This window comes from Salvelinus alpinus, chromosome 2 (assembly GCF_045679555.1).
Source record: "Salvelinus alpinus chromosome 2, SLU_Salpinus.1, whole genome shotgun sequence".
In the NCBI taxonomy this organism is placed as follows: Eukaryota; Metazoa; Chordata; class Actinopteri; order Salmoniformes; family Salmonidae; genus Salvelinus; species Salvelinus alpinus.
The window spans coordinates 46,351,182-46,367,680 of NC_092087.1; the positions used below are offsets into that span (position 1 = coordinate 46,351,182).

At 43.7% G+C, this 16,499-nt stretch overlaps 26 non-coding genes across 26 annotated transcripts; 21 read left to right on the forward strand and 5 right to left on the reverse strand.

The window, feature by feature from the left end:
- The first annotated feature begins 353 nt into the window (after positions 1–353).
- On the forward strand, positions 354–425 carry trnaw-cca (transfer RNA tryptophan (anticodon CCA)). Its single transcript has one exon. It is a non-coding gene; the product is annotated as a tRNA-Trp (tRNA).
- A 999-nt stretch (positions 426–1,424) lies between these two features.
- Positions 1,425–1,496, forward strand: trnaw-cca (transfer RNA tryptophan (anticodon CCA)). The gene has a single exon. It is a non-coding gene; the product is annotated as a tRNA-Trp (tRNA).
- A 2,246-nt stretch (positions 1,497–3,742) lies between these two features.
- On the reverse strand, positions 3,743–3,815 carry trnak-uuu (transfer RNA lysine (anticodon UUU)). Its single transcript has one exon. It is a non-coding gene; the product is annotated as a tRNA-Lys (tRNA).
- Positions 3,816–3,963: 148 nt separating this feature from the next.
- On the forward strand, positions 3,964–4,035 carry trnaw-cca (transfer RNA tryptophan (anticodon CCA)). The gene has a single exon. It is a non-coding gene; the product is annotated as a tRNA-Trp (tRNA).
- A 463-nt stretch (positions 4,036–4,498) lies between these two features.
- Positions 4,499–4,570, forward strand: trnaw-cca (transfer RNA tryptophan (anticodon CCA)). Its single transcript has one exon. It is a non-coding gene; the product is annotated as a tRNA-Trp (tRNA).
- Positions 4,571–5,165: 595 nt separating this feature from the next.
- On the forward strand, positions 5,166–5,237 carry trnaw-cca (transfer RNA tryptophan (anticodon CCA)). The gene has a single exon. It is a non-coding gene; the product is annotated as a tRNA-Trp (tRNA).
- A 1,131-nt stretch (positions 5,238–6,368) lies between these two features.
- trnaw-cca (transfer RNA tryptophan (anticodon CCA)) lies at positions 6,369–6,440 on the forward strand. The gene has a single exon. It is a non-coding gene; the product is annotated as a tRNA-Trp (tRNA).
- A 375-nt stretch (positions 6,441–6,815) lies between these two features.
- trnak-uuu (transfer RNA lysine (anticodon UUU)) lies at positions 6,816–6,888 on the reverse strand. Its single transcript has one exon. It is a non-coding gene; the product is annotated as a tRNA-Lys (tRNA).
- A 668-nt stretch (positions 6,889–7,556) lies between these two features.
- On the forward strand, positions 7,557–7,628 carry trnaw-cca (transfer RNA tryptophan (anticodon CCA)). The gene has a single exon. It is a non-coding gene; the product is annotated as a tRNA-Trp (tRNA).
- Positions 7,629–7,793: 165 nt separating this feature from the next.
- On the forward strand, positions 7,794–7,865 carry trnaw-cca (transfer RNA tryptophan (anticodon CCA)). The gene has a single exon. It is a non-coding gene; the product is annotated as a tRNA-Trp (tRNA).
- Positions 7,866–8,461: 596 nt separating this feature from the next.
- Positions 8,462–8,533, forward strand: trnaw-cca (transfer RNA tryptophan (anticodon CCA)). The gene has a single exon. It is a non-coding gene; the product is annotated as a tRNA-Trp (tRNA).
- Positions 8,534–8,997: 464 nt separating this feature from the next.
- trnaw-cca (transfer RNA tryptophan (anticodon CCA)) lies at positions 8,998–9,069 on the forward strand. The gene has a single exon. It is a non-coding gene; the product is annotated as a tRNA-Trp (tRNA).
- A 165-nt stretch (positions 9,070–9,234) lies between these two features.
- Positions 9,235–9,306, forward strand: trnaw-cca (transfer RNA tryptophan (anticodon CCA)). The gene has a single exon. It is a non-coding gene; the product is annotated as a tRNA-Trp (tRNA).
- A 596-nt stretch (positions 9,307–9,902) lies between these two features.
- On the forward strand, positions 9,903–9,974 carry trnaw-cca (transfer RNA tryptophan (anticodon CCA)). Its single transcript has one exon. It is a non-coding gene; the product is annotated as a tRNA-Trp (tRNA).
- Positions 9,975–10,349: 375 nt separating this feature from the next.
- Positions 10,350–10,422, reverse strand: trnak-uuu (transfer RNA lysine (anticodon UUU)). Its single transcript has one exon. It is a non-coding gene; the product is annotated as a tRNA-Lys (tRNA).
- A 595-nt stretch (positions 10,423–11,017) lies between these two features.
- On the reverse strand, positions 11,018–11,090 carry trnak-uuu (transfer RNA lysine (anticodon UUU)). Its single transcript has one exon. It is a non-coding gene; the product is annotated as a tRNA-Lys (tRNA).
- A 668-nt stretch (positions 11,091–11,758) lies between these two features.
- trnaw-cca (transfer RNA tryptophan (anticodon CCA)) lies at positions 11,759–11,830 on the forward strand. The gene has a single exon. It is a non-coding gene; the product is annotated as a tRNA-Trp (tRNA).
- Positions 11,831–11,995: 165 nt separating this feature from the next.
- On the forward strand, positions 11,996–12,067 carry trnaw-cca (transfer RNA tryptophan (anticodon CCA)). Its single transcript has one exon. It is a non-coding gene; the product is annotated as a tRNA-Trp (tRNA).
- A 596-nt stretch (positions 12,068–12,663) lies between these two features.
- On the forward strand, positions 12,664–12,735 carry trnaw-cca (transfer RNA tryptophan (anticodon CCA)). Its single transcript has one exon. It is a non-coding gene; the product is annotated as a tRNA-Trp (tRNA).
- A 464-nt stretch (positions 12,736–13,199) lies between these two features.
- Positions 13,200–13,271, forward strand: trnaw-cca (transfer RNA tryptophan (anticodon CCA)). Its single transcript has one exon. It is a non-coding gene; the product is annotated as a tRNA-Trp (tRNA).
- Positions 13,272–13,436: 165 nt separating this feature from the next.
- trnaw-cca (transfer RNA tryptophan (anticodon CCA)) lies at positions 13,437–13,508 on the forward strand. The gene has a single exon. It is a non-coding gene; the product is annotated as a tRNA-Trp (tRNA).
- A 596-nt stretch (positions 13,509–14,104) lies between these two features.
- trnaw-cca (transfer RNA tryptophan (anticodon CCA)) lies at positions 14,105–14,176 on the forward strand. Its single transcript has one exon. It is a non-coding gene; the product is annotated as a tRNA-Trp (tRNA).
- Positions 14,177–14,640: 464 nt separating this feature from the next.
- Positions 14,641–14,712, forward strand: trnaw-cca (transfer RNA tryptophan (anticodon CCA)). The gene has a single exon. It is a non-coding gene; the product is annotated as a tRNA-Trp (tRNA).
- A 165-nt stretch (positions 14,713–14,877) lies between these two features.
- trnaw-cca (transfer RNA tryptophan (anticodon CCA)) lies at positions 14,878–14,949 on the forward strand. Its single transcript has one exon. It is a non-coding gene; the product is annotated as a tRNA-Trp (tRNA).
- Positions 14,950–15,324: 375 nt separating this feature from the next.
- Positions 15,325–15,397, reverse strand: trnak-uuu (transfer RNA lysine (anticodon UUU)). Its single transcript has one exon. It is a non-coding gene; the product is annotated as a tRNA-Lys (tRNA).
- A 148-nt stretch (positions 15,398–15,545) lies between these two features.
- trnaw-cca (transfer RNA tryptophan (anticodon CCA)) lies at positions 15,546–15,617 on the forward strand. Its single transcript has one exon. It is a non-coding gene; the product is annotated as a tRNA-Trp (tRNA).
- Positions 15,618–16,499: the final 882 nt, after the last annotated feature.

The following is a 16,499-nucleotide window of genomic DNA, read 5'->3' on the forward strand; positions in this document are numbered from 1 at the left end:
AAACCTAAAGTTTTCAGACTAAGCTGTTTTGGCTATGGGATTGTATTGTCCACAGGTGAACATGTCATGGAAAGTGACAGAAATTGCAATTATAGAAAGACTTGCTTCTGATGGAAGGTGAACATTAAAAGAACTCCCGAACAGGGACTTGAACCCTGGACCCTCAGATTAAAAGTCTGATGCTCTACCGACTGAGCTATCCTGGCTCTGCATGTAATTGTTTTCATACACCTAACCTGCCGGGCAGATGCACGTCAGATCGTACATTTCACCAGAGACACAGGCCTTCATTCCAAATGATACAGTCAACGAAATCTGAACTAGGCATCCCCCCGTAGATGCAATTCTTCCAAGACCTCGTGGCGCAACGGTAGCGCGTCTGACTCCAGATCAGAAGGTTGCGTGTTCAAATCACGTCGTGGTCAGAATTTTGATGTGTGCAATCTCTGCCTTCACACAGCGAAGTCAATGAATCAGCACAAGTACCAATGTGGCTTTACAGTTCAAATGTTGCTAAACAACGACCAATCCGATGATGCTTTAGATGACAGTCGTCTCTCACAAAAGCATGGCACACTGCAAATTCCTAAATCAAATGATGCTGTGTGATTGACAGACTTAAATCAGTCTTCAAACAGGGAGTTTAAACCTGGAGGTTCAGATTAAAAATCCTAAAGTTTTCAGACTAAGCTGTTTTGGCTATGGGATTGTAATTGTCCACAGGTGAACATGTCATGGAAAGTGACAGAAATTGCAATTATAGAAAGACTTTGCAGTGTGCCATGCACGTCAGATCGTACATTTCCCCAGAGACACAGGCCGTCATTCCAAATGATACAGTCCGCGAAATCTGAACTAGGCATCCCCCCCATAGATGCGATTCTTCCAAGACCTCGTGGCGCAACGGTAGCGCGTGTGACTCCAGATCAGAAGGTTGCGTGTTCAAATCACGTCGTGGTCAGAATTTTAATGTGTGCAATCTCTGCCTTTACACAGCGAAGTCAATGAATCAGCACAAGTACCAATGTGGCTTTACAGTTCAAATGTTGCTAAACAACGACCAATCCGATGATGCTTTAGATGACAGTCGTCTCTCACAAAAGCATGGCACACTGCAAATTCCTAAATCAAATGATGCTGTGTGATTGACAGACTTAAATCAGTCTTCAAACAGGGAGTTTAAACCTGGAGGTTCAGATTAAAAATCCTAAAGTTTTCAGACTAAGCTGTTTTGGCTATGGGATTGTATTGTCCACAGGTGAACATGTCATGGAAAGTGACAGAAATTGCAATTATAGAAAGACTTTGCAGTGTGCCATGCACGTCAGATCGTACATTTCCCCAGAGACACAGGCCGTCATTCCAAATGATACAGTCCGCGAAATCTGAACTAGGCATCCCCCCCATAGATGCGATTCTTCCAAGACCTCGTGGCGCAACGGTAGCGCGTCTGACTCCAGATCAGAAGGTTGCGTGTTCAAATCACGTCGTGGTCAGAATTTTAATGTGTGCAATCTCTGCCTTTACACAGCGAAGTCAATGAATCAGCACAAGTACCAATGTGGCTTTACAGTTCAAATGTTGCTAAACAACGACCAATCCGATGATGCTTTAGATGACAGTCGTCTCTCACAAAAGCATGGCACACTGCAAATTCCTAAATCAAATGATGCTGTGTGATTGACAGACTTAAATCAGTCTTCAAACAGGGAGTTTAAACCTGGAGGTTCAGATTAAAAATACTAAAGTTTTCAGACTAAGCTGTTTTGGCTATGGGATTGTATTGTCCACAGGTGAACATGTCATGGAAAGTGACAGAAATTGCAATTATAGAAAGACTTGCTTCTGATGGAAGGTTAACATTAAAAGAACGCCCGAACAGGGACTTGAACCCTGGACCCTCAGATTAAACGTCTGATGCTCTACCGACTGAGCTATCCTGGCTTTGCATGTAATTGTTTTCATACACCTAACCTGCCGGGCAGATGCACGTCAGATCGTACATTTCACCAGAGACACAGGCCTTCATTCCAAATTATACAGTCAACGAAATCTGAACTAGGCATCCCCCCGTAGATGCTATTCTTCCAAGACTTCGTGGCGCAACGGTAGCGCGTCTGACTCCAGATCAGAAGGTTGCGTGTTCAAATCACGTCGTGGTCAGAATTTTTATGTGTGCAATCTCTGCCTTCACACAGCGAAGTCAATGAATCAGCACAAGTACCAATGTGGCTTTACAGTTCAAATGTTGCTAAACAACGACCAATCCGATGATGCTTTAGATGATAGTCGTCTCTCACAAAAGCATGGCACACTGCAAATTCCTAAATCAGATGATGCTGTGTGATTGACAGACTTAAATCAGTCTTCAAACAGGGAGTTTAAACCTGGAGGTTCAGATTAAAAATCCTAAAGTTTTCAGACTAAACTGTTTTGGCTATGGGATTGTAATTGTCCACAGGTGAACATGTCATGGAATGTGACAGAAATTGCAATTATAGAAAGACTTGCTTCTGATGGAAGGTGAACATTAAAAGAACGCCCGAACAGGGACTTGAACCCTGGACCCTCAGATTAAAAGTCTGATGCTCTACCGACTGAGCTATCCTGGCTCTGCATGTAATTGTTTTCATACACCTAACCTGCCGGGCAGATGCACGTCAGATCGTACATTTCACCAGAGACACAGGCCTTCATTCCAAATGATACAGTCAACGAAATCTGAACTAGGCATCCCCCCGTAGATGTAATTCTTCCAAGACTTTGTGGCGCAACGGTAGCGCGTCTGACTCCAGATCAGAAGGTTGCGTGTTCAAATCACGTCGTGGTCAGAATTTTTATGTGTGCAATCTCTGCCTTCACACAGCGAAGTCAATGAATCAGCACAAGTACCAATGTGGCTTTACAGTTCAAATGTTGCTAAACAACGACCAATCCGATGATGCTTTAGATGATAGTCGTCTCTCACAAAAGCATGGCACACTGCAAATTCCTAAATCAGATGATGCTGTGTGATTGACAGACTTAAATCAGTCTTCAAACAGGGAGTTTAAACCTGGAGGTTCAGATTAAAAATCCTAAAGTTTTCAGACTAAACTGTTTTGGCTATGGGATTGTAATTGTCCACAGGTGAACATGTCATGGAATGTGACAGAAATTGCAATTATAGAAAGACTTTGCAGTGTGCCATGCACGTCAGATCGTACATTTCCCCAGAGACACAGGCCTTCATTCCAAATGATACAGTCAACGAAATCTGAACTAGGCATCCCCCCCGTAGATGCAATTCTTCCAAGACCTCGTGGCGCAACGGTAGCGCGTGTGACTCCAGATCAGAAGGTTGCGTGTTCAAATCACGTCGTGGTCAGAATTTTGATGTGTGCAATCTCTGCCTTTACACAGCGAAGTCAATGAATCAGCACAAGTACCAATGTGGCTTTACAGTTCAAATGTTGCTAAACAACGACCAATCCGATGATGCTTTAGATGATAGTCGTCTCTCACAAAAGCATGGCACACTGCAAATTCCTAAATCAGATGATGCTGTGTGATTGACAGACTTAAATCAGTCTTCAAACAGGGAGTTTAAACCTGGAGGTTCAGATTAAAAATCCTAAAGTTTTCAGAATAAACTGTTTTGGCTATGGGATTGTATTGTCCACAGGTGAACATGTCATGGAAAGTGACAGAAATTGCAATTATAGAAAGACTTGCTTCTGATGGAAGGTGAACATTAAAAGAACACCCGAACAGGGACTTGAACCCTGGACCCTCAGATTAAAAGTCTGATGCTCTACCGACTGAGCTATCCAGGCTCTGCATGTAATTGTTTTCATACACCTAACCTGCCGGGCAGATGCACGTCAGATCGTACATTTCACCAGAGACACAGGCCTTCATTCCAAATGATACAGTCAACGAAATCTGAACTAGGCATCCCCCCCGTAGATGCAATTCTTCCAAGACCTCGTGGCGCAACGGTAGCGCGTCTGACTCCAGATCAGAAGGTTGCGTGTTCAAATCACGTCGTGGTCAGAATTTTGATGTGTGCAATCTCTGCCTTTACACAGCGAAGTCAATGAATCAGCACAAGTACCAATGTGGCTTTACAGTTCAAATGTTGCTAAACAACGACCAATCCGATGATGCTTTAGATGACAGTCGTCTCTCACAAAAGCATGGCACACTGCAAATTCCTAAATCAAATGATGCTGTGTGATTGACAGACTTAAATCAGTCTTCAAACAGGGAGTTTAAACCTGGAGGTTCAGATTAAAAATCCTAAAGTTTTCAGACTAAGCTGTTTTGGCTATGGGATTGTATTGTCCACAGGTGAACATGTCATGGAAAGTGACAGAAATTGCAATTATAGAAAGACTTTGCAGTGTGCCATGCACGTCAGATCGTACATTTCCCCAGAGACACAGGCCGTCATTCCAAATGATACAGTCCGCGAAATCTGAACTAGGCATCCCCCCCATAGAGGCGATTCTTCCAAGACCTCGTGGCGCAACGGTAGCGCGTCTGACTCCAGATCAGAAGGTTGCGTGTTCAAATCACGTCGTGGTCAGAATTTTTATGTGTGCAATCTCTGCCTTCACACAGCGAAGTCAATGAATCAGCACAAGTACCAATGTGGCTTTACAGTTCAAATGTTGCTAAACAACGACCAATCCGATGATGCTTTAGATGATAGTCGTCTCTCACAAAAGCATGGCACACTGCAAATTCCTAAATCAGATGATGCTGTGTGATTGACAGACTTAAATCAGTCTTCAAACAGGGAGTTTAAACCTGGAGGTTCAGATTAAAAATCCTAAAGTTTTCAGACTAAACTGTTTTGGCTATGGGATTGTATTGTCCACAGGTGAACATGTCATGGAAAGTGATATAAATTGCAATTATAGAAAGACTTGCTTCTGATGGAAGGTGAACATTAAAAGAACACCCGAACAGGGACTTGAACCCTGGACCCTCAGATTAAAAGTCTGATGCTCTACGACTGAGCTATCCAGGCTCTGCATGTAATTGTTTTCATACACCTAACCTGCCGGGCAGATGCACGTCAGATCGTACATTTCACCAGAGACACAGGCCTTCATTCCAAATGATACAGTCAACGAAATCTGAACTAGGCATCCCCCCCGTAGATGCAATTCTTCCAAGACCTCGTGGCGCAACGGTAGCGCGTCTGACTCCAGATCAGAAGGTTGCGTGTTCAAATCACGTCGTGGTCAGAATTTTGATGTGTGCAATCTCTGCCTTCACACAGCGAAGTCAATGAATCAGCACAAGTACCAATGTGGCTTTACAGTTCAAATGTTGCTAAACAACGACCAATCCGATGATGCTTTAGATGACAGTCGTCTCTCACAAAAGCATGGCACACTGCAAATTCCTAAATCAAATGATGCTGTGTGATTGACAGACTTAAATCAGTCTTCAAACAGGGAGTTTAAACCTGGAGGTTCAGATTAAAAATCCTAAAGTTTTCAGACTAAGCTGTTTTGGCTATGGGATTGTATTGTCCACAGGTGAACATGTCATGGAAAGTGACAGAAATTGCAATTATAGAAAGACTTGCTTCTGATGGAAGGTGAACATTAAAAGAGCACCCGAACAGGGACTTGAACCCTGGACCCTCAGATTAAAAGTCTGATGCTCTACCGACTGAGCTATCCTGGCTCTGCATGTAATTGTTTTCATACACCTAACCTGCCGGGCAGATGCACGTCAGATCGTACATTTCACCAGAGACACAGGCCTTCATTCCAAATGATACAGTCAACGAAATCTGAACTAGGCATCCCCCCGTAGATGTAATTCTTCCAAGACTTCGTGGCGCAACGGTAGCGCGTCTGACTCCAGATCAGAAGGTTGCGTGTTCAAATCACGTCGTGGTCAGAATTTTTATGTGTGCAATCTCTGCCTTCACACAGCGAAGTCAATGAATCAGCACAAGTACCAATGTGGCTTTACAGTTCAAATGTTGCTAAACAACGACCAATCCGATGATGCTTTAGATGATAGTCGTCTCTCACAAAAGCATGGCACACTGCAAATTCCTAAATCAGATGATGCTGTGTGATTGACAGACTTAAATCAGTCTTCAAACAGGGAGTTTAAACCTGGAGGTTCAGATTAAAAATCCTAAAGTTTTCAGACTAAACTGTTTTGGCTATGGGATTGTAATTGTCCACAGGTGAACATGTCATGGAATGTGACAGAAATTGCAATTATAGAAAGACTTTGCAGTGTGCCATGCACGTCAGATCGTACATTTCCCCAGAGACACAGGCCGTCATTCCAAATGATACAGTCCGCGAAATCTGAACTAGGCATCCCCCCCATAGAGGCGATTCTTCCAAGACCTCGTGGCGCAACGGTAGCGCGTCTGACTCCAGATCAGAAGGTTGCGTGTTCAAATCACGTCGTGGTCAGAATTTTTATGTGTGCAATCTCTGCCTTCACACAGCGAAGTCAATGAATCAGCACAAGTACCAATGTGGCTTTACAGTTCAAATGTTGCTAAACAACGACCAATCCGATGATGCTTTAGATGATAGTCGTCTCTCACAAAAGCATGGCACACTGCAAATTCCTAAATCAGATGATGCTGTGTGATTGACAGACTTAAATCAGTCTTCAAACAGGGAGTTTAAACCTGGAGGTTCAGATTAAAAATCCTAAAGTTTTCAGACTAAACTGTTTTGGCTATGGGATTGTATTGTCCACAGGTGAACATGTCATGGAAAGTGACAGAAATTGCAATTATAGAAAGACTTGCTTCTGATGGAAGGTGAACATTAAAAGAACACCCGAACAGGGACTTGAACCCTGGACCCTCAGATTAAAAGTCTGATGCTCTACCGACTGAGCTATCCAGGCTCTGCATGTAATTGTTTTCATACACCTAACCTGCCGGGCAGATGCACGTCAGATCGTACATTTCACCAGAGACACAGGCCTTCATTCCAAATGATACAGTCAACGAAATCTGAACTAGGCATCCCCCCCGTAGATGCAATTCTTCCAAGACCTCGTGGCGCAACGGTAGCCCGTCTGACTCCAGATCAGAAGGTTGCGTGTTCAAATCACGTCGTGGTCAGAATTTTGATGTGTGCAATCTCTGCCTTTACACAGCGAAGTCAATGAATCAGCACAAGTACCAATGTGGCTTTACAGTTCAAATGTTGCTAAACAACGACCAATCCGATGATGCTTTAGATGATAGTCGTCTCTCACAAAAGCATGGCACACTGCAAATTCCTAAATCAGATGATGCTGTGTGATTGACAGACTTAAATCAGTCTTCAAACAGGGAGTTTAAACCTGGAGGTTCAGATTAAAAATCCTAAAGTTTTCAGACTAAACTGTTTTGGCTATGGGATTGTAATTGTCCACAGGTGAACATGTCATGGAATGTGACAGAAATTGCAATTATAGAAAGACTTTGCAGTGTGCCATGCACGTCAGATCGTACATTTCCCCAGAGACACAGGCCGTCATTCCAAATGATACAGTCCGCGAAATCTGAACTAGGCATCCCCCCCATAGACCTCGTGGCGCAACGGTAGCGCGTCTGACTCCAGATCAGAAGGTTGCGTGTTCAAATCACGTCGTGGTCAGAATTTTTATGTGTGCAATCTCTGCCTTTACACAGCGAAGTCAATGAATCAGCACAAGTACCAATGTGGCTTTACAGTTCAAATGTTGCTAAACAACGACCAATCCGATGATGCTTTAGATGACAGTCGAACTAGGCATCCCCCCCGTAGATGCAATTCTTCCAAGACCTCGTGGCGCAACGGTAGCGCGTCTGACTCCAGATCAGAAGGTTGCGTGTTCAAATCACGTCGTGGTCAGAATTTTGATGTGTGCAATCTCTGCCTTTACACAGCGAAGTCAATGAATCAGCACAAGTACCAATGTGGCTTTACAGTTCAAATGTTGCTAAACAACGACCAATCCGATGATGCTTTAGATGACAGTCGTCTCTCACAAAAGCATGGCACACTGCAAATTCCTAAATCAAATGATGCTGTGTGATTGACAGACTTAAATCAGTCTTCAAACAGGGAGTTTAAACCTGGAGGTTCAGATTAAAAATCCTAAAGTTTTCAGACTAAGCTGTTTTGGCTATGGGATTGTATTGTCCACAGGTGAACATGTCATGGAAAGTGACAGAAATTGCAATTATAGAAAGACTTGCTTCTGATGGAAGGTGAACATTAAAAGAACACCCGAAGAGGGACTTGAACCCTGGACCCTCAGATTAAAAGTCTGATGCTCTACCGACTGAGCTATCCAGGCTCTGCATGTAATTGTTTTCATACACCTAACCTGCCGGGCAGATGCACGTCAGATCGTACATTTCACCAGAGACACAGGCCTTCATTCCAAATGATACAGTCAACGAAATCTGAACTAGGCATCCCCCCCGTAGATGCAATTCTTCCAAGACCTCGTGGCGCAACGGTAGCGCGTCTGACTCCAGATCAGAAGGTTGCGTGTTCAAATCACGTCGTGGTCAGAATTTTGATGTGTGCAATCTCTGCCTTTACACAGCGAAGTCAATGAATCAGCACAAGTACCAATGTGGCTTTACAGTTCAAATGTTGCTAAACAACGACCAATCCGATGATGCTTTAGATGACAGTCGTCTCTCACAAAAGCATGGCACACTGCAAATTCCTAAATCAGATGATGCTGTGTGATTGACAGACTTAAATCAGTCTTCAAACAGGGTGTTTAAACCTGGAGGTTCAGATTAAAAATCCTAAAGTTTTCAGACTAAACTGTTTTGGCTATGGGATTGTAATTGTCCACAGGTGAACATGTCATGGAATGTGACAGAAATTGCAATTATAGAAAGACTTTGCAGTGTGCCATGCACGTCAGATCGTACATTTCCCCAGAGACACAGGCCGTCATTCCAAATGATACAGTCCGCGAAATCTGAACTAGGCATCCCCCCCATAGAGGCGATTCTTCCAAGACCTCGTGGCGCAACGGTAGCGCGTCTGACTCCAGATCAGAAGGTTGCGTGTTCAAATCACGTCGTGGTCAGAATTTTTATGTGTGCAATCTCTGCCTTTACACAGCGAAGTCAATGAATCAGCACAAGTACCAATGTGGCTTTACAGTTCAAATGTTGCTAAACAACGACCAATCCGATGATGCTTTAGATGACAGTCGAACTAGGCATCCCCCCCGTAGATGCAATTCTTCCAAGACCTCGTGGCGCAACGGTAGCGCGTCTGACTCCAGATCAGAAGGTTGCGTGTTCAAATCACGTCGTGGTCAGAATTTTGATGTGTGCAATCTCTGCCTTTACACAGCGAAGTCAATGAATCAGCACAAGTACCAATGTGGCTTTACAGTTCAAATGTTGCTAAACAACGACCAATCCGATGATGCTTTAGATGACATTCGTCTCTCACAAAAGCATGGCACACTGCAAATTCCTAAATCAAATGATGCTGTGTGATTGACAGACTTAAATCAGTCTTCAAACAGGGAGTTTAAACCTGGAGGTTCAGATTAAAAATCCTAAAGTTTTCAGACTAAGCTGTTTTGGCTATGGGATTGTATTGTCCACAGGTGAACATGTCATGGAAAGTGACAGAAATTGCAATTATAGAAAGACTTGCTTCTGATGGAAGGTGAACATTAAAAGAACACCCGAAGAGGGACTTGAACCCTGGACCCTCAGATTAAAAGTCTGATGCTCTACCGACTGAGCTATCCAGGCTCTGCATGTAATTGTTTTCATACACCTAACCTGCCGGGCAGATGCACGTCAGATCGTACATTTCACCAGAGACACAGGCCTTCATTCCAAATGATACAGTCAACGAAATCTGAACTAGGCATCCCCCCCGTAGATGCAATTCTTCCAAGACCTCGTGGCGCAACGGTAGCGCGTCTGACTCCAGATCAGAAGGTTGCGTGTTCAAATCACGTCGTGGTCAGAATTTTTATGTGTGCAATCTCTGCCTTCACACAGCGAAGTCAATGAATCAGCACAAGTACCAATGTGGCTTTACAGTTCAAATGTTGCTAAACAACGACCAATCCGATGATGCTTTAGATGATAGTCGTCTCTCACAAAAGCATGGCACACTGCAAATTCCTAAATCAGATGATGCTGTGTGATTGACAGACTTAAATCAGTCTTCAAACAGGGAGTTTAAACCTGGAGGTTCAGATTAAAAATCCTAAAGTTTTCAGACTAAACTGTTTTGGCTATGGGATTGTATTGTCCACAGGTGAACATGTCATGGAAAGTGACAGAAATTGCAATTATAGAAAGACTTGCTTCTGATGGAAGGTGAACATTAAAAGAACACCCGAACAGGGACTTGAACCCTGGACCCTCAGATTAAAAGTCTGATGCTCTACCGACTGAGCTATCCAGGCTCTGCATGTAATTGTTTTCATACACCTAACCTGCCGGGCAGATGCACGTCAGATCGTACATTTCACCAGAGACACAGGCCTTCATTCCAAATGATACAGTCAACGAAATCTGAACTAGGCATCCCCCCCGTAGATGCAATTCTTCCAAGACCTCGTGGCGCAACGGTAGCCCGTCTGACTCCAGATCAGAAGGTTGCGTGTTCAAATCACGTCGTGGTCAGAATTTTGATGTGTGCAATCTCTGCCTTTACACAGCGAAGTCAATGAATCAGCACAAGTACCAATGTGGCTTTACAGTTCAAATGTTGCTAAACAACGACCAATCCGATGATGCTTTAGATGATAGTCGTCTCTCACAAAAGCATGGCACACTGCAAATTCCTAAATCAGATGATGCTGTGTGATTGACAGACTTAAATCAGTCTTCAAACAGGGAGTTTAAACCTGGAGGTTCAGATTAAAAATCCTAAAGTTTTCAGACTAAACTGTTTTGGCTATGGGATTGTATTGTCCACAGGTGAACATGTCATGGAAAGTGACAGAAATTGCAATTATAGAAAGACTTGCTTCTGATGGAAGGTGAACATTAAAAGAACACCCGAACAGGGACTTGAACCCTGGACCCTCAGATTAAAAGTCTGATGCTCTACCGACTGAGCTATCCAGGCTCTGCATGTAATTGTTTTCATACACCTAACCTGCCGGGCAGATGCACGTCAGATCGTACATTTCACCAGAGACACAGGCCTTCATTCCAAATGATACAGTCAACGAAATCTGAACTAGGCATCCCCCCCGTAGATGCAATTCTTCCAAGACCTCGTGGCGCAACGGTAGCCCGTCTGACTCCAGATCAGAAGGTTGCGTGTTCAAATCACGTCGTGGTCAGAATTTTGATGTGTGCAATCTCTGCCTTTACACAGCGAAGTCAATGAATCAGCACAAGTACCAATGTGGCTTTACAGTTCAAATGTTGCTAAACAACGACCAATCCGATGATGCTTTAGATGATAGTCGTCTCTCACAAAAGCATGGCACACTGCAAATTCCTAAATCAGATGATGCTGTGTGATTGACAGACTTAAATCAGTCTTCAAACAGGGAGTTTAAACCTGGAGGTTCAGATTAAAAATCCTAAAGTTTTCAGACTAAACTGTTTTGGCTATGGGATTGTAATTGTCCACAGGTGAACATGTCATGGAATGTGACAGAAATTGCAATTATAGAAAGACTTTGCAGTGTGCCATGCACGTCAGATCGTACATTTCCCCAGAGACACAGGCCGTCATTCCAAATGATACAGTCCGCGAAATCTGAACTAGGCATCCCCCCCATAGACCTCGTGGCGCAACGGTAGCGCGTCTGACTCCAGATCAGAAGGTTGCGTGTTCAAATCACGTCGTGGTCAGAATTTTTATGTGTGCAATCTCTGCCTTTACACAGCGAAGTCAATGAATCAGCACAAGTACCAATGTGGCTTTACAGTTCAAATGTTGCTAAACAACGACCAATCCGATGATGCTTTAGATGACAGTCGAACTAGGCATCCCCCCCGTAGATGCAATTCTTCCAAGACCTCGTGGCGCAACGGTAGCGCGTCTGACTCCAGATCAGAAGGTTGCGTGTTCAAATCACGTCGTGGTCAGAATTTTGATGTGTGCAATCTCTGCCTTTACACAGCGAAGTCAATGAATCAGCACAAGTACCAATGTGGCTTTACAGTTCAAATGTTGCTAAACAACGACCAATCCGATGATGCTTTAGATGACAGTCGTCTCTCACAAAAGCATGGCACACTGCAAATTCCTAAATCAAATGATGCTGTGTGATTGACAGACTTAAATCAGTCTTCAAACAGGGAGTTTAAACCTGGAGGTTCAGATTAAAAATCCTAAAGTTTTCAGACTAAGCTGTTTTGGCTATGGGATTGTATTGTCCACAGGTGAACATGTCATGGAAAGTGACAGAAATTGCAATTATAGAAAGACTTGCTTCTGATGGAAGGTGAACATTAAAAGAACACCCGAAGAGGGACTTGAACCCTGGACCCTCAGATTAAAAGTCTGATGCTCTACCGACTGAGCTATCCAGGCTCTGCATGTAATTGTTTTCATACACCTAACCTGCCGGGCAGATGCACGTCAGATCGTACATTTCACCAGAGACACAGGCCTTCATTCCAAATGATACAGTCAACGAAATCTGAACTAGGCATCCCCCCCGTAGATGCAATTCTTCCAAGACCTCGTGGCGCAACGGTAGCGCGTCTGACTCCAGATCAGAAGGTTGCGTGTTCAAATCACGTCGTGGTCAGAATTTTGATGTGTGCAATCTCTGCCTTTACACAGCGAAGTCAATGAATCAGCACAAGTACCAATGTGGCTTTACAGTTCAAATGTTGCTAAACAACGACCAATCCGATGATGCTTTAGATGACAGTCGTCTCTCACAAAAGCATGGCACACTGCAAATTCCTAAATCAGATGATGCTGTGTGATTGACAGACTTAAATCAGTCTTCAAACAGGGAGTTTAAACCTGGAGGTTCAGATTAAAAATCCTAAAGTTTTCAGACTAAACTGTTTTGGCTATGGGATTGTAATTGTCCACAGGTGAACATGTCATGGAATGTGACAGAAATTGCAATTATAGAAAGACTTTGCAGTGTGCCATGCACGTCAGATCGTACATTTCCCCAGAGACACAGGCCGTCATTCCAAATGATACAGTCCGCGAAATCTGAACTAGGCATCCCCCCCATAGAGGCGATTCTTCCAAGACCTCGTGGCGCAACGGTAGCGCGTCTGACTCCAGATCAGAAGGTTGCGTGTTCAAATCACGTCGTGGTCAGAATTTTTATGTGTGCAATCTCTGCCTTTACACAGCGAAGTCAATGAATCAGCACAAGTACCAATGTGGCTTTACAGTTCAAATGTTGCTAAACAACGACCAATCCGATGATGCTTTAGATGACAGTCGAACTAGGCATCCCCCCCGTAGATGCAATTCTTCCAAGACCTCGTGGCGCAACGGTAGCGCGTCTGACTCCAGATCAGAAGGTTGCGTGTTCAAATCACGTCGTGGTCAGAATTTTGATGTGTGCAATCTCTGCCTTTACACAGCGAAGTCAATGAATCAGCACAAGTACCAATGTGGCTTTACAGTTCAAATGTTGCTAAACAACGACCAATCCGATGATGCTTTAGATGACAGTCGTCTCTCACAAAAGCATGGCACACTGCAAATTCCTAAATCAAATGATGCTGTGTGATTGACAGACTTAAATCAGTCTTCAAACAGGGAGTTTAAACCTGGAGGTTCAGATTAAAAATCCTAAAGTTTTCAGACTAAGCTGTTTTGGCTATGGGATTGTATTGTCCACAGGTGAACATGTCATGGAAAGTGACAGAAATTGCAATTATAGAAAGACTTGCTTCTGATGGAAGGTGAACATTAAAAGAACACCCGAAGAGGGACTTGAACCCTGGACCCTCAGATTAAAAGTCTGATGCTCTACCGACTGAGCTATCCAGGATCTGCATGTAATTGTTTTCATACACCTAACCTGCCGGGCAGATGCACGTCAGATCGTACATTTCACCAGAGACACAGGCCTTCATTCCAAATGATACAGTCAACGAAATCTGAACTAGGCATCCCCCCCGTAGATGCAATTCTTCCAAGACCTCGTGGCGCAACGGTAGCGCGTCTGACTCCAGATCAGAAGGTTGCGTGTTCAAATCACGTCGTGGTCAGAATTTTGATGTGTGCAATCTCTGCCTTTACACAGCGAAGTCAATGAATCAGCACAAGTACCAATGTGGCTTTACAGTTCAAATGTTGCTAAACAACGACCAATCCGATGATGCTTTAGATGACAGTCGTCTCTCACAAAAGCATGGCACACTGCAAATTCCTAAATCAGATGATGCTGTGTGATTGACAGACTTAAATCAGTCTTCAAACAGGGAGTTTAAACCTGGAGGTTCAGATTAAAAATCCTAAAGTTTTCAGACTAAACTGTTTTGGCTATGGGATTGTAATTGTCCACAGGTGAACATGTCATGGAATGTGACAGAAATTGCAATTATAGAAAGACTTTGCAGTGTGCCATGCACGTCAGATCGTACATTTCCCCAGAGACACAGGCCGTCATTCCAAATGATACAGTCCGCGAAATCTGAACTAGGCATCCCCCCCATAGAGGCGATTCTTCCAAGACCTCGTGGCGCAACGGTAGCGCGTCTGACTCCAGATCAGAAGGTTGCGTGTTCAAATCACGTCGTGGTCAGAATTTTTATGTGTGCAATCTCTGCCTTTACACAGCGAAGTCAATGAATCAGCACAAGTACCAATGTGGCTTTACAGTTCAAATGTTGCTAAACAACGACCAATCCGATGATGCTTTAGATGACAGTTGAACTAGGCATCCCCCCCGTAGATGCAATTCTTCCAAGACCTCGTGGCGCAACGGTAGCGCGTCTGACTCCAGATCAGAAGGTTGCGTGTTCAAATCACGTCGTGGTCAGAATTTTTATGTGTGCAATCTCTGCCTTTACACAGCGAAGTCAATGAATCAGCACAAGTACCAATGTGGCTTTACAGTTCAAATGTTGCTAAACAACGACCAATCCGATGATGCTTTAGATGACAGTCGTCTCTCACAAAAGCATGGCACACTGCAAATTCCTAAATCAAATGATGCTGTGTGATTGACAGACTTAAATCAGTCTTCAAACAGGGAGTTTAAACCTGGAGGTTCAGATTAAAAATCCTAAAGTTTTCAGACTAAGCTGTTTTGGCTATGGGATTGTATTGTCCACAGGTGAACATGTCATGGAAAGTGACAGAAATTGCAATTATAGAAAGACTTGCTTCTGATGGAAGGTGAACATTAAAAGAACACCCGAACAGGGACTTGAACCCTGGACCCTCAGATTAAAAGTCTGATGCTCTACCGACTGAGCTATCCAGGCTCTGCATGTAATTGTTTTCATACACCTAACCTGCCGGGCAGATGCACGTCAGATCGTACATTTCACCAGAGACACAGGCCTTCATTCCAAATTATACAGTCAACGAAATCTGAACTAGGCATCCCCCCCGTAGATGCAATTCTTCCAAGACCTCGTGGCGCAACGGTAGCGCGTCTGACTCCAGATCAGAAGGTTGCGTGTTCAAATCACGTCGTGGTCAGAATTTTGATGTGTGCAATCTCTGCCTTTACACAGCGAAGTCAATGAATCAGCACAAGTACCAATGTGGCTTTACAGTTCAAATGTTGCTAAACAACGACCAATCCGATGATGCTTTAGATGACAGTCGTCTCTCACAAAAGCATGGCACACTGCAAATTCCTAATTCAGATGATGCTGTGTGATTGACAGACTTAAATCAGTCTTCAAACAGGGAGTTTAAACCTGGAGGTTCAGATAAAAAATCCTAAAGTTTTCAGACTAAACTGTTTTGGCTATGGGATTGTAATTGTCCACAGGTGAACATGTCATGGAATGTGACAGAAATTGCAATTATAGAAAGACTTTGCAGTGTGCCATGCACGTCAGATCGTACATTTCCCCAGAGACACAGGCCGTCATTCCAAATGATACAGTCCGCGAAATCTGAACTAGGCATCCCCCCCATAGAGGCGATTCTTCCAAGACTTCGTGGCGCAACGGTAGTGCGTCTGACTCCAGATCAGAAGGTTGCGTGTTCAAATCACGTCGTGGTCAGAATTTTGATGTGTGCAATCTCTGCCTTTACACAGCGAAGTCAATGAATCAGCACAAGTACCAATGTGGCTTTACAGTTCAAATGTTGCTAAACAACGACCAATCCGATGATGCTTTAGATGACAGTCGTCTCTCACAAAAGCATGGCACACTGCAAATTCCTAAATCAAATGATGCTGTGTGATTGACAGACTTAAATCAGTCTTCAAACAGGGAGTTTAAACCTGGAGGTTCAGATTAAAAATCCTAAAGTTTTCAGACTAAACTGTTTTGGCTATGGGATTGTAATTGTCCACAGGTGAACATGTCATGGAATGTGACAGAAATTGCAATTATAGAAAGACTT